We start from the raw sequence: 7,500 nt of genomic DNA, 5'->3' as shown, positions 1-7,500 counted from the left end.
ACGAGAGACAAAAATAGATAAACAAGAATACAGAAGCTGCTGCAGAAAAGACAAGGAGAAAGAATAAGGAAAGAAAATAGGGAAAGGGAGAAGATGGAAGGAAGACGATAACAAAGAAAATAGAAGAAAGAAAAAATGGGAAGGAAAAATCAAATGAGGTAGAAATAACGGTGGGAAGAGAGAGAGAGAGAGAGAGAGAGAGAGAGAGAGAGAGAGAGAGAGAGAGAGAGAGAGAGAGAGAGAGAGAGAGAATTAATCATGAAAGTTCTAGATGAAGAAGAAAAATAGAAGAAGGAGAAGGATAAGAAAAAGAAAAGAAAATTAAGAAGAAAAGAAAAAAGAGCCACCGACAAAAGAAGAAAAAGATAACGAAGATGATTAGACGATAAAAAAGAAAGAAGAAACAAAGAAAGATAATAAAGGAGAAAAAGAAAACTAAAAGAGGATCAAAAGGAGGAGGAAGAGGAGGGGGAGCAGGAGGAGGAGGAGGAGGAGGAGGAGGAGGAGGAGGAACAGCAAGAAAAAAAAAGAGAAGAGGAAGATTAAAGAAAATAAGGAAACGAATGTGAAATGAAAAAAAAAAGAAAAATCATAAAATGGGAACAAATCAGAAAAACAAAAATGAAGAAAAAGAAGTGAAGAAAAACGAAAGAAAAATTACTAACAAATAAAAAAAAGGATAAGAATACAAAATGGAAAAAAAAGTAAGAAGATAAATAAGGCTGAGAAAGAGAAAATGATGGAAGAAAATGAAAAAGTGAAGCAACAGGAAATGATGAAGAGGGAGGAAAGAAGTGATTGAGAGAGAGAGAGAGAGAGAGAGAGAGAGAGAGAGAGAGAGAGAGAGAGAGAGAGAGAGAGAGAAACTTGATGGAAGAAAGTGGAGGAAAGTTTGGCAAGTGAAGAAGACACCTTGAGGAGAGTTGACTGAAGTCCTCCTCCTCCTCCTCTTTCTTTCTTTCTTTCTTCTTCCTCTTCTTTTCATCATCATTGCCATTATTGTCGTCATATTTGTTTTGTCATCTTCTTCTTCTTCTTCTTCTTCTTCTTCTTCTTCTTCTTCTTCTTCTTCTTCTTCTTCTTCTTCTTCTTCTTCTTCTTCTTCTTCTTCTTCTTCTTCTTCTTCTTCTTCTTCTTCTTCTTCTTCTTCTTCTTCTTCTTCTTCTTCTTCTTCTTCTTCTTCTTCTTCTTCTTCTTCTTCTTCTTCTTCTTCTTCTTCTTCTTCTTCTTCTTCTTCTTCTTCTTCTTCTTCTTCTTCTTCTTCTTCTTCTTCTTCTTCTTCTTCTTCTTCTTCTTCTTCTTCTTCTTCTTCTTCTTCTTCTTCTTCTTCTTCTTCTTCTTCTTCTTCTTCTTCTTCTTCTTCTTCTTCTTCTTCTTCTTCTTCTTCTTCTTCTTCTTCTTCTTCTTCTTCTTCTTCTTCTTCTTCTTCTTCTTCTTCTTCTTCTTCTTCTTCTTCTTCTTCTTCTTCTTCTTCTTCTTCTTCTTCTTCTTCTTCTTCTTCTTCTTCTTCTTCTTCTTCTTCTTCTTCTTCTTCTTCTTCTTCTTCTTCTTCTTCTTCTTCTTCTTCTTCTTCTTCTTCTTCTTCTTCTTCTTCTTCTTCTTCTTCTTCTTCTTCTTCTTCTTCTTCTTCTTCTTCTTCTTCTTCTTCTTCTTCTTCTTCTTCTTCTTCTTCTTCTTCTTCTTCTTCTTCTTCTTCTTCTTCTTCTTCTTCTTCTTCTTCTTCTTCTTCTTCTTCTTCTTCTTCTTCTTCTTCTTCTTCTTCTTCTTCTTCTTCTTCTTCTTCTTCTTCTTCTTCTTCTTCTTCTTCTTCTTCTTCTTCTTCTTCTTCTTCTTCTTCTTCTTCTTCTTCTTCTTCTTCTTCTTCTTCTTCTTCTTCTTCTTCTTCTTCTTCTTCTTCTTCTTCTTCTTCTTCTTCTTCTTCTTCTTCTTCTTCTTCTTCTTCTTCTTCTTCTTCTTCTTCTTCTTCTTCTTCTTCTTCTTCTTCTTCTTCTTCTTCTTCTTCTTCTTCTTCTTCTTCTTCTTCTTCTTCTTCTTCTTCTTCTTCTTCTTCTTCTTCTTCTTCTTCTTCTTCTTCTTCTTCTTCTTCTTCTTCTTCTTCTTCTTCTTCTTCTTCTTCTTCTTCTTCTTCTTCTTCTTCTTCTTCTTCTTCTTCTTCTTCTTCTTCACATTTCAGATTTTTTTCCTCCTCTTTCTCCTCCTCCTCTTCCTCTTGTAAACGGTAAGAAACGATGGAACTGAACGATTATTTATAGATTCTTGAGAGGAGGAGGAGGAGGAGGAGGAGGAGGAGGAGGAGCAAAAAAAGCTGAGGGACTTGTAGGTAAACACGGAGAGAGAGAGAGAGAGAGAGAGAGAGAGAGAGAGAGAGAGAGAGAGAGAGAGAGAGAGAGGTGGGGGGGGGGCGAGGGCACAGTTCACATCACCAGCCATCACCAGACGATGTCATTGTACTGAAGAGGTAATGATAAAACTCACTTTTCCTTCCTTCAAAATACTTTTTCAGTCTTTCCTTGACAAGCATCACACCACACTTCCCTTTCTTCAGACAGCCCTTACCTTCCTCCCTCCTTCCTTCCTTCATCACAGACTTCTCTTCCTTCAGACAGTTCTTCTCCTTGCCTTCCTTTCTTCCTTCATTCCTTCTCTCCACTGCACTCCTTCACTTCCTTCAGTCAGCCCTTACCTTCCTCCCTCCTTCCTTCCTTCATCACAGACTTCTCTTCCTTCAGACAGTTCTTCTCCTTGCCTTCCTTTCTTCCTTCATTCCTTCTCTCCACTGCACTCCTTCACTTCCTTCAGTCAGCCCTTACCTTCCTCCCTCCTTCCTTCCTTCATCACAGACTTCTCTTCCTTCAGACAGTTCTTCTCCTTGCCTTCCTTTCTTCCTTCATTCCTTCTCTCCACTGCACTCCTTCACTTCCTTCAAACAGCTCTTATCTTCCTCTCTCCTTCCTTCTTTCACCACGCACTTCTCTTCCTTCAGACAGTTCTCGTTTCTTTCCTTTCTTCCTTCCTTCCTTCTCTGCACTTCATTTCTTCCCTTTCTTCAAACGACCCTTTCTTTCCCTTTTTTCCTTCCTTCCTTCCTTTCTTCATTCATTGATTCACTTACTACGGTACATTTCCTCCTTTTTCTCAAACAACCCTTTCTTTCCTTCCTTCCTCCCTTCACAAGTCTTCCACTCCACTCCATTCCTTCTTTCCTTCCTTCACCGTGTTGCTCCTTCACCACAACACCAGCAAGCAGCGATCTGAAGAATAAACACCAGAGAGAGAGAGAGAGAGAGAGAGAGAGAGAGAGAGAGAGAGAGAGAGAAATAGAAAAATGTAAGTAATAATATATATTCACACACTTAAAGGAAAGGAGGAAGATGTGAAGGAGGAGGAGGAGGAGGACGACGAAAAAATGACAAAAAATAAATATAATAGTAAAAATATGGGAGGAAAAGGAAGAAGAATATGAAGAGAATGCGAGAAGAGGAGGGGGAGGAGGTGGTAGAAAAGGAGGGAAACGAGGATAGGGAGGGAGAGGAGGAGGAGGAAGAGAAAGAGGAGGAAGAGGAAGGAGGAGGAGGAAAACAATAAAAGGAAAAGGAGGACAGATGGAAGAAAAGAGAAACAAAGAGGGAAAAATAACACGTCGAATAAGAAAGAAAATAAGAGGAGGAGGAGGAGGAGGAGGAGGAGGAGGCAGTAGTGACCAGAGAGGAAAGTGACCCATTTTCCCGGAATAATTGGTCACATCAATTTGAAGCAGAAACGTTTGGAAATCCTGCGGCCTGTCATATTCAGGTAACGGTGGAGGGGATGGCTGAAGGGGGGGTGCCTGTGGAGGAGGGGGGCTGAGGGGTTGGCTGAGGGAGAGGGGTAACGGGGTGAGGGAGCAGCAATGGATGGACGGAGATGTGAAGGGAGATGTGAAGGGGAAGAGGTGGGGAATATGGGAAGGAGAAGGAGAGGTGGTGTGTGTAGGTTAGGTTAGGTAGGTACTGTCGCGGCCAGGTGTAGGTATAAAAAGGCAAATAAAATGAATAGATTAATAGATGAATATATTGTCAACAAAGGAAATTAAAGAAGGTTAAAAGGTTTGACATCAAGACATCTGCTGATTAAGAATTCCTTAGGAATATAAAAACAAATATAATTAAGAAATTGATAGCTAAATAAATAAAAAAAAAAAAAAAAACGCTTAAGTAAAAAGCTTAACATCAGGACTTGTGTTGCTGTTTTGAAGTTCCTTAGATTTATATAAAAGCAAACAAAATTAACTAATAAATAGGTGAATGAATCAATAAATGAATAAATGAATAATAACGATGGAAATGAAAAAAAAAGAGAAGAGTTTTTAACATTAAAACTTTTGTTGTTGTTGAAAAATTCTTTAAATATTTAATAAGAAGCAAAATTAAGAAATGAAAAGACAAATAGATAAAATAAATAGACAAATAACAAAGGAAATAAAAAAGGAAAATAGTTTCACATTCGGCAAGCTAAAAAAAAAATAATAACAATAATAAACAAAATAAAAAACAAAATATGAGATTGCAGTCATTTAACAATATTTCTGTAAGACACATTTTTTATTTTATGTCCGTTTCAAGATGAATAACCTTGATGGCGGTGTTGACGAGGCGGTGTTGGCGGTGCTGGAGTGTGATGCTGTGGTGCTACGTGACGGGTATTCTGGCTGCTTTGTGGTGAAGAGATGTTGTGGTGTTGTGATGTAGAGGTGTGGTGTGGTGGTGGTACTGGATGGCGGGTATTTTGGTTGCTTTGTGGTGAAGAGATGTGGTGTTGTGGTGTGGTGAAGTAAGGAATGGTATGATGGAGTGGTTTTGGTGTGTGGAATGTTGTGGTTTGGTGAAGTAAGGAGTGATGATGTGGTGATGTGGTGGAATGGTGTAGCAGTAAGTGGTGAAGTGATGTGGTGGTGTGGTATGGTGGTGTGGTGAAGTAAGGTGTGTTGAAGTGATGTGGTGGAGTAAGGTGTGTTGAAGTGATGTGGTGGAATTATGTAGCAGTAAATGATGGGATGGTGTGGTGGTGTGGTGTAATGGTGTGGTATTGATCATGTGTGTCGGATTTATGATGCAGTATATATTGTAATGCAAGTGTGGACCAGCACCTTCACTCCTCCATTACTTTCACTGGCAAATTTTAAGATTCTGCAATGTTCTGTTTTACAACGTTTTTTTTCGACTTTCCTGTGATTTGAACTCCTAAAAGAGACCAATATTAAGAAGTCTCTACCTTCACTTTTTATCCTGATTTATTTATTTATTTTATTTTTTTTTTTTAGCTTTCTAGGACTTATTTTTTCTATCTCCGTTTTTTTTTTTTTTTTTTTTTGTGATCAGTTTCCTACCTTCCTGTGACTTGAACTCCCACAAGATAGAAATGTTAAGAAATATATATCTTCACTCGTTCATCCCATTTTGTTTCTCTATTTTCCCAAGACCGTTTTTTTTCTTTAAACTTCAGATTGATAACCATTGCTGTGCTGTGTGTAATTATGTGGTTGCCAGCTGTGTAGACCTGGAAGGGGTAATCAAGAACAAAAGAAAAAAAAAAAACAAGAAGCCGTAAGAAACCATTAGGCCTACACGTAGCAGTCCCTGAAGGAAACATATCTACGTACCTGTTTCTACTTATCAACCACATCCACAAATCTGTCTAATGTTCTTTTAAAGCCCCCTGATAATTCAACACTGAGTCTGTTCCTTTCATCTACCACCATTTGAAGACCATTTCCTTTCTATCTCTTTTTTAAATCTGACTTTTTCTTTGACTTTTTCAAGCTTTGGATCCGTATCGTTATTTTTTGTTCTATTCTGATTACTGATCTTGAGAATTTTACTTACTTCATCCTTATTATATCCCCTATACCACTTAAAGACCTATTCAGTGATCAAAGGGTGTCTGTAAAGTAGCATTAAGTTTAGTATGGTAATAATGTGGTTTGTTGGTTTTCCTCAAATTCATCGCTACATTACCTTCCTGTGTTGTGCTCCCCGCCTTTCTGGCACTGCACTAGTTCTCTCTCTCCCAGTGATTTGAACCTTTAAGACTGAGGAATATCAAGACATCATTGGAATTACTTACCTAGCCTTTCAGATTTTTTTTTTTTTTTCATTACAAGTGCTCTTTTTAGTCCTTGGTCCGTCAGCTTATTTTTCTCTCCAAGACTTGAGGTTTGGGAGAGTAGCTCCAAGAAATCACAGGACATTGATTTACTTTTCATGTTATATTTCTCCCAACAGACACGTAAGTTTTTAGGGAAATTTTAATCAGCGTGTTTTTCACCCCACTCGCTCTGTTTCTTCCCCTTCTTATGACTTTAGTGTCTTTGAGAGATGAGTATCAAGACGAGATATCTCCCTGCTACCAAACTGATCTTTCCTTTCAAATTTTACCTTCACACAAGCACTATTCATATTAAGGTCTGGTCATGCCTACCACTATCGACTCAGGCATGTCATTAACACAAGAACATTTTTTTTTTTTATGTAAGAGGGTCACTGGCCAAGGGGAACAAAAAAAGAGGTGAAAAAAAAAATCCCACTGAGGTGCCAGTCCCAAAAGAGATGTTAAGAGAATCATCGAAAATTGAAGGGTAAGTGTCTTGAAACCTCCCTCTTGAAAGAGTTCAAACCATAAGAAGGAGGAAATATAAAAACAGGCAGGGAGTTCCAGAGTTTACCAGAGAAAGGGATGAATGACTGAGAATGCTGGTTAACTCTTGCATTAGAGAGGTGGGCAGAATAGGGGTGAGAGAAAGAAGAAAGTCCTATGCAGCGAGGCCGCGGGAGGAGGGGGAGGCATGCAGTTAGCAAGATGAAAAAAACAGTTAGCACGAAAATAGCGGTAGAAGACAGCAAGAGATGCAACATTACGGCGATGAAAGATAGGCTGAAGACAGTCGGAAGAGAGGAGTTAAGACGAAAAGCTTTTGATTCTACCCTATCTAAAAGAGCGGTATGAGTGGAACCCCCCCCCCATATATCTCCACATACATGGAGATGCGGCACAAGTGTTTCAGTATATGGTCTCTAATCCCACACTCCTGCTTGGCCTATCTCTCTCCGTGACGTGAAAATTTTCGAGTGTCAAGACATAAAGAAATAAAATAATCATGGAACTCGGATTTGATTGATTTCACGTTGTGTTTTTGGCAGTGGCTAATTAATGGGTTTCTGTCTCTCTTCCAAAGATTTTTTTCCTTCACACTTAGCGAAAAATTACTAAAGTGTGGTGGTGTTGGAACCTGAAAATGTCAGAATATAAGAAAATAAGGGGAAGCTGCAAGAAAACATCAGGCCTACTCGCAGCAGCCCCTGTACAAAACATGCCTCGCTATTTCCGCCTATCATCCCCTTCCATAAATATGTCTAATCTTATTTTATAACTCCCTAATGACACAGCACTGACAGTCTGATTACTGAGTCCAGTCTATTTCACCTACTGCTCATTTTGAAAACCATTTTTTCCTGTTTTTTTTTT

This window comes from Scylla paramamosain, chromosome 29 (assembly GCF_035594125.1).
Source record: "Scylla paramamosain isolate STU-SP2022 chromosome 29, ASM3559412v1, whole genome shotgun sequence".
Lineage (NCBI taxonomy): Eukaryota > Metazoa > Arthropoda > Malacostraca > Decapoda > Portunidae > Scylla > Scylla paramamosain.
This window is presented reverse-complemented; position numbering follows the sequence as displayed.